Source organism: Lagenorhynchus albirostris, chromosome 15 (genome assembly GCF_949774975.1).
Source record: "Lagenorhynchus albirostris chromosome 15, mLagAlb1.1, whole genome shotgun sequence".
NCBI classification, from domain to species: domain Eukaryota; kingdom Metazoa; phylum Chordata; class Mammalia; order Artiodactyla; family Delphinidae; genus Lagenorhynchus; species Lagenorhynchus albirostris.
This window is the reverse complement of record NC_083109.1, coordinates 81,300,683-81,312,802: the sequence shown is the minus strand read 5'-3', so window position 1 is coordinate 81,312,802 and position 12,120 is coordinate 81,300,683. Positions and strand designations below refer to the sequence as shown.

Genomic DNA, 12,120 nt, shown 5'->3' with positions numbered 1-12,120 from the left:
TCAGATTTGACCAGATCTCGAGACCTGCCATGAAGTTTGTCAGGTAGAAAGGGGTGCAAAACTAGCCCAACTTTCCCTTAAAGTCTTAAGACTGAGATTAACTGACCTTAGAAACAACTGATTCATACGTTCTGCCTCTCAGTAGCCACTTGTCTGCAAGAAACATTTTAGGCAAAGATCTTTCCCTTCCACCCTGCTCCCCCAACCTACATGCATCCTCTCTGTAGGTTCACCCAGAATCTGTCAGCATTCCGTCGAGAAGTCAACGACTCGATGAAGAATTCCACTTACGGCGTGAATAGCAATGATATGAGCTGACACCTCCTTGGACTCTACCTGTACAGAGCAGCGTCCCTTTGGTCTGGCCCAGAGGGGCGAACAATTACAATGGAGAGGGCCTGGCTGATCCTGGCCCCCTCCTCCAGGGGTGTGGGGAAAATGGCAAAGGTCAACTAGCTTCTTCCCCAGGGAATAGGGGTGTGAGTGCACTCACTAGGGGGGCAGGGCGCTGCTGGTTCCTGGGGGATTGGGTGGGAAGGGTGGTGGGAGGAGACAGAGACACAAATGTGTGAGACTCCAGCCCTCTCCTCCTGGGGCCGCCCACGGGGAAAGAACCCCAGTGTCCTGTCACAACCTGCCTTGTATAAACATATACATTTTTTCATAACATTTTGAACAAGGTTTATATTGACTCAAGTTTAAAAACAAAGTGTGACTGAAAATTTTTTACAGAGTCTAGTGCACCAATGCTGATGTGAGGGGTTATGTATGCAAGTGAGGAAAAAATGTGTATTCTGGTGGCCTGAAGCTTTACTGGACGAGGATGTGTGAACGTGCAGAGATATATTTAGTGACACAGTGTAGAGAGGCAAAAAAAAAAAAAAAAGAAAAAAGTAAAAATTCCAAATGTATATTTTTTCTTATACCCTTTCCTTGCCCCCCAAATTATCACTTCCTGTTACTGTATCACCCTTGTTATTAGGAGCTCTAAGCCATGTGGAGCACCATCCCTCCCCCTTCAACCCAGATGCTGCCCTAGGTCCCTTGGCCTCTTGTGGTGACAGACAACTCCAGCTAAAAGTGTTTGGTGTTCTTAGCTTCATCTTCTTTCCCACTTTGCTTATCCCCATCCTCAGACCCATGGCCTTGCCCTCCTCCCGGGATGAGAAGACAAGCAGAGCCTTCAAGGCCAGAGGGGAGGCCTGTGGAGGGGCCGCCTGCGGGGAGTCTCAGCACCAGGAGAGCGAGGACCAGGCTCCTTCCGAGGACTGAGGAGGGTAGGGGCCTTCCCCAAACCCGCCCACCCCTGCCATGACTGACACTTCCTTTATCAATCTGGCTTCTTTTCCTATATTGCAAAAGGGCCTCTCTGTGGTCAGTGCAAAGGGAACCATGACCTAGGGCTCCCTGCCCCCCTCTGCACACTGAGGGGCTGGTCCTGACCTGGGCCAGCTGGGGCCTCTCCTCTCTCCCTCAGCTCCCTGCCTCTGCCACCCCCTTGGCATCTCCTTAGGAGTCAGTCTCTGTGTCTCTGTGTGTCTCTCTCTCCTTTTCTCTGCTTCTCTGAGTGTCTCTCTCCTCCCAGGGAAAGGGGTGACAGCAGGACCAGTTCAGGCTCCTTCAGGGAGAGGTCCACGGCCCTGAGTCCCTGCCCAGCTACAGCCCCTTAGAGAGGAGGAGGAGGGAACTGCTGGTGGTCAAGCCTCAGCCCCCAGCCCAGGCACCAGGGGCACCCAGCATGCTGGTGGTCTCTCTCTCTGCAGGTAGGGGACACTGCAGTGCCCCCCTTCATCCCCAGGCAGAACCAAGGCCCACCAGGCCCCTCCCGCCCTGCTCTGCTCCCTGTGTGCAGTCTCACACCCTCCCTGAGGTGAGGTGAGGGTGGGCACAGGTTCCCACCTACCCAGAGGGTGGGCCTTCTGGAGGCCACGCCTCCACCCAGAGATGCAGGACTGGATCTGCAGGGCCCTCTGTCCTCACACTCTACAAGGAGGACACCGGGGCTCAGACACGCCCTGCCCCACGTCCAGGACTCTGAGGTGGCGGGTCCAGGACTTGAACTCCAGTCTTGCTGAGCCCACAGAGCCTTCTGCTCCTTCTGGATGCTTCCTCCTGGCTGCACCACAGAATCTCTGGGCCTCACCCTGTGAGTGCAGAGCCCTGCGGGGTGAGCCCGGAGGCTGTATTTAATAACGCTTCTCAGGGGGTTCCATCTGCAGCTGTGCGACCCTGGCTCATCCAGAGCCTTCGCTGGACAGAGGGGATGAAGGTCAGAGCAGTCATGAGCCATCCAGCTGACAGTCCCTGGGACCCCCTCTGATGGACGCCCTGCCCGCCTGTGACTGGTGGTGGGCGGGGTGAGAGACTGGGGGCTGGGAACTTTGGTGGCCCCCCAGGGCTGGCTGGGATGGAGGCTCTGCTCACCCGCTCTCCAGGATGACGTTGGCATTGGTTCACAGAATGGACCATGGGGGTGGGAGGACATGATTTGAACTTCCTTTCTCCTTTTCTCAGTTTCTTTCCCAATCCTAATAGGTGTTTTCCACAGTTCTCTCGTGGCCAGCCAGGCGGTCCTGGCTTCCTCTATGTGCCTGCACTTATAGGCCTCAGAGGACAGAGTCTGCACTTTCATGGAACCCTCTTATCTGAGTCAAGCCCTAAACCTGCGTTTTCTCATTTTCAGCTTTACAGCATTCTGTGGTGATGTATCCTTACGTTCATTTTACCCAGGGAGAAACTGAGGCCCAGAGCCTTAATGTCATGGAGAGTCCCAAACTCTCCCATTCCTGTTGGGGGAAGGGAGGATGAACTCCTGTCACCAATTCAGCCCAAGCATCTTTCAAAGTCCACAGGGAGGTGACCTCACTTACTCTGGTTCCCTCCAGGTCTGGATTTGGACCGCACTCAGGTCTGTCTGCCTCGTGAGCTTGGTGCTTACCCAAGATTGCCCCTCCCCCACCAACCACCCCCTAACCTCCCTCACTTCCCCTTCCTTCCACAGCCCATCCTGGGGGGTCATTCATTGTGCTTCATTCAGCTGGCCCCTTCTCAGGGTCTGGGGAAACAAAGGCAGGAGGGATGTGAGTGTGGCCCCTGAGGTGAGGCAGGACACATGAGGCAAAGAAAGAGCACAGGCAAGGGGGAGGTACGAAGGGCAAGGTCTTGGTCTCTGCTCTTTCCCATGGGCTGTCCACGGGCCTCTGCTGACATCAGCACTCTGTGTACTTCCTCTTGTTTTGCAGGCAGGGAGGGGCCCAGAGAAGGCTTCTCCTGCCCTGGTTGGGTGCAGGCGTGCAGTGAGCCCTCCAGGAACTAGAGTCCAGCTGGGAAGGGAAGACTCTCAGCTTGCTTCACTATGTGAGGCAAGTAGAGGGAGACCCAGGCCCCACAAAGTTGAAACAGGCAGGGATGACATCTCCCACTTCCTGTGTGTCGGGTGCTTTGCACTCGTGTTGGCCATGTTTTCTTATTTGCTGTATTCTTGATGCTCTGACATCTGGGGCCTCACTGACCCGGGAGAGACTGTCCCTCCCAGGGCTGCCAGTTCTTAGAAGAGCAATGGACGTGCCCAGGAGCTCACCTGTCATATGCAAACCAGCCAGTCCAGAGCCCACACTCCCCACCACCTCCTCCATCTGGCTCTTATGCTCCAGGAGGCCCATGTTCTTCTGCCGTATTCATCCCAGGGCCAGGTACCAGGCAACTAGGGACAGCCCCTAATCCCCAGAGCCCACAGACGTTATTCATACCAGCTGATCCTAAACCTGCCTGCTCTCCCTTGCCTTGTCTTTCTCACAGAACCTACAACAAAGGCTCCTGCCCATGTTTCCCCCTCCCTCCCTCTGCCTCCTGACTGACCCTAGTGCGTCCCTGCATGGCCCTGCGTGGAGTGCTGGGCATCTTGTTTTTATGGTTTTGTGAATATAAACTGCTTCCTTCATAACAGTCATTTGCATGTGTGTCTTACCATACCTGATTAAAACACATCCAGGTTATGTTTTAAAATAGCTCTTAACTCTCCCAGCAGCCCCAGGAGGTAAGCAGGGTCTATTTTGATCCTCATTTTTTTTTTTTTTTTTTGTGGTATGCGGGCCTCTCACTGCTGTGGCCTTTCCCGTTGCAGAGCGCAGGCTCAGCGGCCATGGCTCACGGGCCTAGCCGCTCCGCAGCATGTGGGATCTTCCCGGACCGGGGCACGAACCCGTGTCCCCTGCATCGGCAGGCGGACTCTCAACCACTGCGCCAGCAGGGAAGCCCTGTAGATGATCTTTTTTATTCGAGGATGTGAATACTAGATTTCTATGATGCTCAAATCTCTTATATAAAATGGCATAGGTATTTGCATATAACCTACACAATCCTCCTGTACTTATTTATTTTTATAGAAATATAGATGATATACAATATTACATTGGTTTCAGATGTACCACATAGTGTTTTGACATTTGCATACATTATGAAATGATCACCATGATAAGTCTAGTAACCATCTGTCTTCATACAAAATTCTTACATTACTGAACATATTCCTTATGCTGTGTATTACATCCCCATGACTTATTTTATAAATGTAGATTTGTACTTCTTAATCCCCTGTACCTCTTTTGCCCTCATCCCCAAACTTCTCCCCTCTGATAACCACCCATTTCTTCTCTGTTTCTGTGAGTCTGTTTTCATTTGTTTTGTTTGTTTTATTTTTTATATTCCACATATAAGTGAGTTCATATGGTGTTAGTTTCTCTCTGGCTTATTTCACTTAGCATAATATGCTCTACATGCACCCACGTTGCCACAAATGGCAAGATTTCATTTTTTTTATGCCTGAGTAATATTCCATTGTTTATATATACCGCATCTTCTTTATTCATCTACTGATGGGCACTTAGGTTGCTTCCATATCTTGGGTAAATAATGCTGCAGGAACATAGGGGTGCATATACCTTTTCATATTAGTGTTTTTGTTTTCTTCAGATAAATACCCAGGAGTTAAGTTGCTGTATCATATGGCAGTTCTATTTTTAATTTTTTGAGTAATCTCCATACTGTTTTCCATAGTGGCTGCACCAATTTACATTCCCAACAGCAGTGCACGGTGGGTTTCCTTTTCTCTACATCCTCCAACACTTGTTATTGGCGGTAGTTCATTATGGTTTCAATTTGCATTTCCCTGATGGTTAGCGATGTTGAGCGTCTTTTCATGTATCTGTTGGCCTTCTCTATGTCTTCTTTGGAAAAATGTCTATTCAGGTCTTCTGCCTGTTTTTTAATTGGGTTATTTGTCTTATGGATGTTGAGTTGTATGAGTTCTTTGTATATTTTGGATATTAACTATTTATCAGATATATTATTTGCAAATACGAGCAATTTCATTTGGGCAGGGCGGTCGCGGTGCCCAGGGCCCAGCGCTTCATCTGTTCCTTGGGTTCTTCCCAGCCGGTCCCTGGAGGAGCCTGCAGGCCCCTGAAGGGAGCTGCCTGGAGCCTCCACCCGGGGTCTGGGGGTCAGTACAGGGCGGTTGTGTTAAAATGTCGGAAGCCGAGAGAGGCCGGATGGGCGGTGGGCTACCCGGAGGGTTGGGAGTGGGCGCTGGGCTGTGGCGGGCGGGGAGCTTCAGGCCACGGGGACAGGCGGCGGGACCCCCGGGTGGGGAAGAGGGCTCCGGCGGGCTGGGGACAAGGGACTGTGTCAGGGTCGGGCCAGGGGGCGAGCCTGAGGGTGGGTGGGGCTGGACTGGGGAAGAAGGGCTCTGGGGTCGCCGAGGGGCAGAAGGACGGGGTGAGTGCCTTCTCGCGACCCGCTGCTGGATTGCAGTGGCGTGGGGAGGGGATAGTCACGGGGGAGGGAGGGTCCTAAGGACGGTCGGGGGAGGGTTGAGCTCGGGTCCCCGCTGCTGTCCGGGCTGCTGGGCCAGCTGCAGTGGGCGGGGGCGGGGCTTAGGGACCCAGCACGAAGGGGTTGGGGGTCTTGGACGTGGGTTGGGTCACAACTCTGTCCTCCTCCCGCGACCCCGACAGCGTCTCTCAGGACGCTCTTCTCTCCGGCGGGGCTGGCGTCCTCTGCAGAGGGACCCCTTGGGGGCCGCCCGCCATTGGGCCCCTTCGCGGCGGTTGTCAGTGGCGCCACCTAGTGGCGACCCCACGGCCGGCTCCTCGCTCCGGGCGCCCGGTTCAAGATTCTTTTCTACAACACTTTACTTCATTGTCACTGTTGTAATAACAATCTGAATCTTGTTCCTTTGTACACGACTTGCTCTTACTTGGAAAGTTCTTAGAATTTTCTTTGTATTTGATGTTCTTATCTTTCATTATAATGCATCTATATGTTTCTCTTATTTCTTTGGTATACAATGGGCCCGTGCAGTCAGGCCATTTCTCTTTTTAAATTAAATAATTGAGTAACTTTAGTAAATTCTGGGAGATTAGTTTCTATTTGTATCAGTCAGGGCAGGAGACAGATGACATTCTCAAATTGAGGGAATGGAGGAGAGTTTAATAAAGGAACCATTTCTAAAGGAATGGGGAGGATTATGGGATGCCGACAAGGGAGGTGGAGCATCTTGGGCTAGCAAGAGTGGAGTCCTTGTTGCCAATATGCTTGAAGGAGCAAAGAGAGGGAACAATTGCCAGAAACTGGAATAAGTAGCCCTAGTTGTAGGGGGAAGGCCTTTGGTGGAGGAAAACAGCAGCCCAAGGTGATTCAGCAAGGAGGGGATCCCCTCCCCTTGATCAGCAGGTGTCTCCCATTGGCAGGTCCCAATAGGAAACCAGAGGGCAAAGGCACCTGGGTGACGTGGTCCAAAGGAATCAGCCTCCTGGGGCTGAGTAATATTTCATTGTATATACACACCACGTCTTCTTTATCCATTCATCTGTCAATGGACATTTTATTTATTTATTATTTTAAAAGGTGAAGAGGACACTTTTTTTTAAAAAAAGTTATTTACTTTCTTGACTTTTTTTTTTTTTTTGGCTGCGTCGGGTCTTCATTGCGGCCTGCGGGCTTCTGTCTAGTTGTGGCATGCGGGTGTTCTTTCTCTAGTTGTGGCTCGCGGGCTCCAGAGAGCATGGACTCTGTAGTTTGCAGCACGTGGGCTCTCTTGTTGAGGCGCACGAGCTCAATAGTTGTGGTGCCCTGGCTTAGTTGCCCCATGGCATGTGGGATCTTAGTTTCTCCACCAGGGGTCAAACCCTTGTTCCCTGCATTGGAAGGTGGATTCTTTACCACTGGACCACCAGGGAAGTCCCCTGTTGATGGACATTTACATTGCTTCCATGTCTTGACTATTGTAAATAGTGCTGCTATGAACATTGGGGTGCATGTATCTTTTTGAATTATAGTTTTCTCCGGATATATGCCCAGGAGTGGGATTGCTGATCATATGGTAACTCTATTTTTTGTTCTTTGAGGAACCTCCATACTGTTTTCCACAGTGGCTGCACCAATTTACATTCCCACCAACAGTGTAGGAGGGTTTCCTTTTTTCCACACCCTCTTCAGCATTTATTATTGTAGACTTTGTGATGATGGTCATTCTGATCGGTGTGAGGTGATACCTCATTGTAGTTTTGATGTGCATTTCTCTAATAATTAGTGATGTTGAGCATTTTTTCATGTGCTTCTTGGCCATCTGTATGTCTTCTTTGGAGAAATGTCTGTTTAGGTCTTCTGCCCATTTTTTGATTGGGTTGTTTGTTTTTTTGGTTATTGAGTTATATGAGCTGTTTGTATGTTTTGGAAATTAAGCCCTTGTCAGTTACATTGTTTACAAATATTTTCAACCGTTCTGTAAGTTGTCTTTTCATTCTGTTTATGGTTTCCTTTGCTGTGCAAAAAACCAAAAGCGTCTAAGTTTGATTAGGTCTCATTTGTTTATTTTTGCTTTTATTTCTACTGCCTTGGGAGACTGACCTAAGAAAACATTGCTACGATTTATATCAGAGAATGTTTTGCCTATGTTCTCTTCTAGGAGTTTTATGGTATCATGTAAGTTTATGTGGTATCATTTAAGTCTTTAAGCCACTTTGAGTTTATTTTTGTGTATGGTGTGAGGGTGTGTTCTAACTTCATTGATTTCCATGTGGCTGTCCAGCTTCCCCAACACACACCACTTGCTGAAGAGACTGTCTTTTCTCCATTATGTATTCTTGGCTCCTTTGTTGAAGATTAATTGACTGCAGGTGTGTGGGTTTATTTCTGTGCTCTCTAGTCTGTTCCATTGATCCATATGTCTGTTTTGAATACTGTAGCTTTGCACTGTTGTCTGAAGTCTGGGAGGATATGTTTATTTGATTGAATCCTCCCGACTATACATGAGAGCAGAGGCGGTGCTTGCTCTTGCTCTTTGTGGCATCCCCTGCACATTGCGCAGAGCCTGGCACATAGTAGGTTCTCAGTCAGTATTTTTGAATAAATGAATAGAAACCAGAGAAAGCCAGAAGAATGGAAGTCCACAGGACTCTATGTCTGAGCAGTTGAGAATTGGGAGCTTTGCTTTACAAGTTTCAAAAAAATATATGCATTTTTGCCTTTTGAGTTGAAAGGCAAAAACTGTGAATAAATTTTTTAAAGTGTCTTTTGTTCTTATAAAAGAAATCTGGAAGAACCTGAAGCTGACACAGGCATCATTTAAGACCCAAGATGTGAAGGTGTGGGTGTGACTGTGCCAGGTTGTACCTTATTAAGGGAAAAGAACTCTCTCGCATAAGGATCGAGAGTGGGGTTCCGCATATATGTGAGACCATACGATACTTGTCTTCCTCTGTCTGACTTATTTCACTTAGCATAATGCTGTCAAAGTCTATCCAGGTTGTTACAAATAGCAAGATTTCCTTCTGTTTTATGGATTAATATTCCATTATGTATATACACCACATTTTCTTTATTCATCCATTGATGGACACTTAGGTTGTTTCCATATCTTGGCTATTGTAAATAGTCCTGTATGGGGCTTCCCTGGTGGCGCAGTGGTTGAGAGTCTGCCTGCCGATGCAGGGGACACGGGTTCGTGCCCCGGTCTGGGAAGATCCCACATGCCGCGGAGCGGCTGGGCCCGTGAGCCATGGCCGATGAGCCTGCGCGTCCGGAGCCTGTGCTCCGCAACGGGAGAGGCCACAACAGTGAGAGGCCCGCGTACCGAAAAAGAAAAAAAATAGTACTGTATGAACATGGAGGGGAGATCTTTTTGAGTTAGTGTTTTCCTTTCCTTCAGATAAATACCCAGGAGTAGAATTGCTGAATCTTATCAGTAATCTCTTATCTGACTGAAGTTTGACTTTTGTTGTTCTTTTAGAAAGTCAGCTGTATTTCCTGGATTATCACATATTTGAAATGTTGGTCTGTTGCCTTCACAGTTGTGTAATACTTTAGCTGAGTGTAAAATTCTTTTTTTTTTTTCAGGACACCTTTCTCTTTAATGAAATTGTTCAGATGTGCAAGGGATTACAGTAAGTGTGATCACAGTAAGTGTCCTGAGGTTGGAACCACACAACAGACCAGAAAAAAAAGATGCTATAGTCTGTGCCCATTCATGCTCTTTGTCCTCCTTCAATATTAATAAAATGTAATGGAGAGTCCCTACCTTTTGTTGAACTCATAATTGAGTTTTAGCATTTTAATGATTATTCTTTATGATTTGTAGGGGCCACATGGCCCATAATGCACAATTAGAGGTTAGATGCCCTTTCCAAGGTCATTGGCTCTATACAACTTTTGTAAATATGACTGGTACATTACTTTTATTATTCAGTTAGCTTTGGCAATCAGGAACTTAAGACATAATTGGATCACGTCAAGTACAGTTACATTGCACATGAATCCAAGAAAAGAATGTGATGAGTACACCACAAGTTTAATTCAGGGTTTTCTAATTGTTTAATCCTAAAATACAGTTCCTCTCATCTCACTGGAACCCACACACTAAATTAAGGACTTCTGGCTGCCAGAATTCATTTGTGTTCTTGGATTTTCACTTTGAAAACTTCCAAAGGAGCCAAGGAATCCTGCTGATAGCAGAGTAAGCCTCAGCTATGGAAGTCAAACTGGTGATAAGTATGAAGAAAACCGTAATCAGTTTTAATGATACAAATAGCATAGTGCCTGGACCAGGGGAGTCCAGGGAAATGTTCAGCGTAGTTCATGGGTGGAATTCAACAATTTTTTTTTTCATACACACACACTGTATTTTATTTTTACAAGAGATAAATAGACTGACACCGAGCATTGTAAATGGATGACCACAACAGAAGCAACAATGACTGCAGTTACCAAACACGAAACACACTCACACTATGTCATAATATTGACATTCAGTCCAGGAATCCTCCACTGTAACAGCTCCTTTACTTTGCAGTGAAAATTGATTTGTACATTTTTTGCCTCTGAGTCCTTGTGGGATTTTTTTTTTAATTCAAACAGAAAGTCACAAAACTTATAATCATCCTCATCAGTTCACTCAGTCCCGTGTAATTAATTTTTTTTCATCTTGATCTTTTGTTAGCACTTTATAAGTTCATCAGTTTTCCATTAGAGTTCTGAAAATGCTTATTCATTCAGTTCAGCAGTATAGTCAGTTACCAGAAACCTGTACTTGTCAGAGTCTTTTCTATGAATTCCTTGAAGATGTGAGTGTAAAATTCTTGGGTGTTTTTGTTTTGTTTTCTTATAGTTTGTGGTCTTTGCAAGCATTGTTCCACTGTCTTCTAGTGTTCAATGTTGTTGTTTATTAATCTAAGTCAATATTAAATTTTCTCTTATAGGTGACTTAAACCTATTTTGCTTAAATGCCCAAATGATTCTTTCTTTATTTTTAGATGTCAGTGATTTTACAAGTGATGCCCTGATGTTGGCTCTTTTGTGTCAGTTTTTTTTTGGTATGCATGTAATAATACAGATTTCAATCATGTGAAAGAAAAATGGTTTAAATTAGAATAAGCTGAAAAATCCACAATTGTGTGAAATATGGCATGGATTCAGCTCTGAAGTACAGAAACAAATAAACAAAACCCAGGAGCTTAAACAAATTAGAGAAAAATTGTGTGTCTCACATAAGGAGAAGTCTGGAAGAAGGCAGCCTTGGTGCGGGGGCACAGCAGACCTGTGATCCCAGTAGGAACCCTGGCTCCCTGTAACTTTCCTTTCAACCAAACTTAGCATTTGCTTGTTTCCTATGGTCACAAGATGTCTGCTCCCTCCCAGCACCAGAGCTGCATCTTAGGAGGTCAGGAAAAGAAAGAGAAAAGGGCAAAAGACATTCACCAGCCAAGTCTCTCTGCCCATTAAAGAACTTTCCTGAAGCCCAACTCAGAAATGTCATTGGCTTGAAGTATGTCACATGGCAATCCCTAGTTGCAAGAAAGTCTGGGAAGTGTGGCTTTTTCACCAGCCACTTTTGGTGGGGGCGGTTCACATGCAAACTCTATTTATTTTATTTATTTATGTTTTTAACATCTTTATTGGAGTATAATTGCTTTACAATGGTGTGTTAGTTTCTGCTTTATAACAAAGTGAATCAGCTCTACGTATACATATATCCCCATATCTCTTCCCTCTTGCATCTCCCTCCCTCCCACCCTCCCTATCCCACCCCTCTAGGTGGTCACAAAGCACTGAGCTGATCTCCCTGTGCTATGCGGCTGCTTCCCACTAGCTATCGGTTTTATATTTGGTAGTGTATATATGTCCATGCCACTCTCTCACTTTGTCCCAGATTACCCTTCCCCCTCCCCATATCCTCAAGTCCATTCTCTAGTAGGTCTGCATTTTTATTCCTGTCCTGCCCCTAGGTTCTTCATGACCCTTTTTTTTTTTTTTAGATTCCATATATATGTGTTAGCATACGGTATTTGTTTTTCTCTTTCTGACTTACTTCACTCTGTATGACAGACTCTAGGTCCATCCACCTCACTACAAATAACTCAATTTCATTTCTTTTTATGGCTGAGTAATATTCCATTGTATATATGTGCCACATCTTCTTTATCCATTCACTTGTTGATGGACACTTAAGTTGCTTCCATGTCCTGGCTATTGTAAATAGAGCTGCAATGAACATTGTGGTACATGACTCTTTTTGAATTATGGTTTTCTCAGGGTATATGCCCAGTAGTGGGATTGCTGGGTCGT

At 46.7% G+C, this 12,120-nt stretch overlaps 1 protein-coding gene across 2 annotated transcripts in view; it reads left to right on the top strand.

The window, feature by feature from the left end:
* MBLAC1 (metallo-beta-lactamase domain containing 1) overlaps positions 1 to 12,120 on the top strand; it is a 35,034-nt gene that overhangs the window by 8,077 nt on the left and 14,837 nt on the right. Inside the window, exon 2 of one of the 2 annotated variants that reach the window (XM_060123450.1) lies at positions 9,397 to 9,485. The exons of the other annotated variant lie outside the window; for it this stretch is intronic. The gene's annotated coding sequence lies outside the window, so the exon portion shown is untranslated. Of the gene's footprint in view, positions 1 to 9,396; positions 9,486 to 12,120 lie in introns of those variants that run through there. 2 annotated transcript variants of the gene reach the window in all.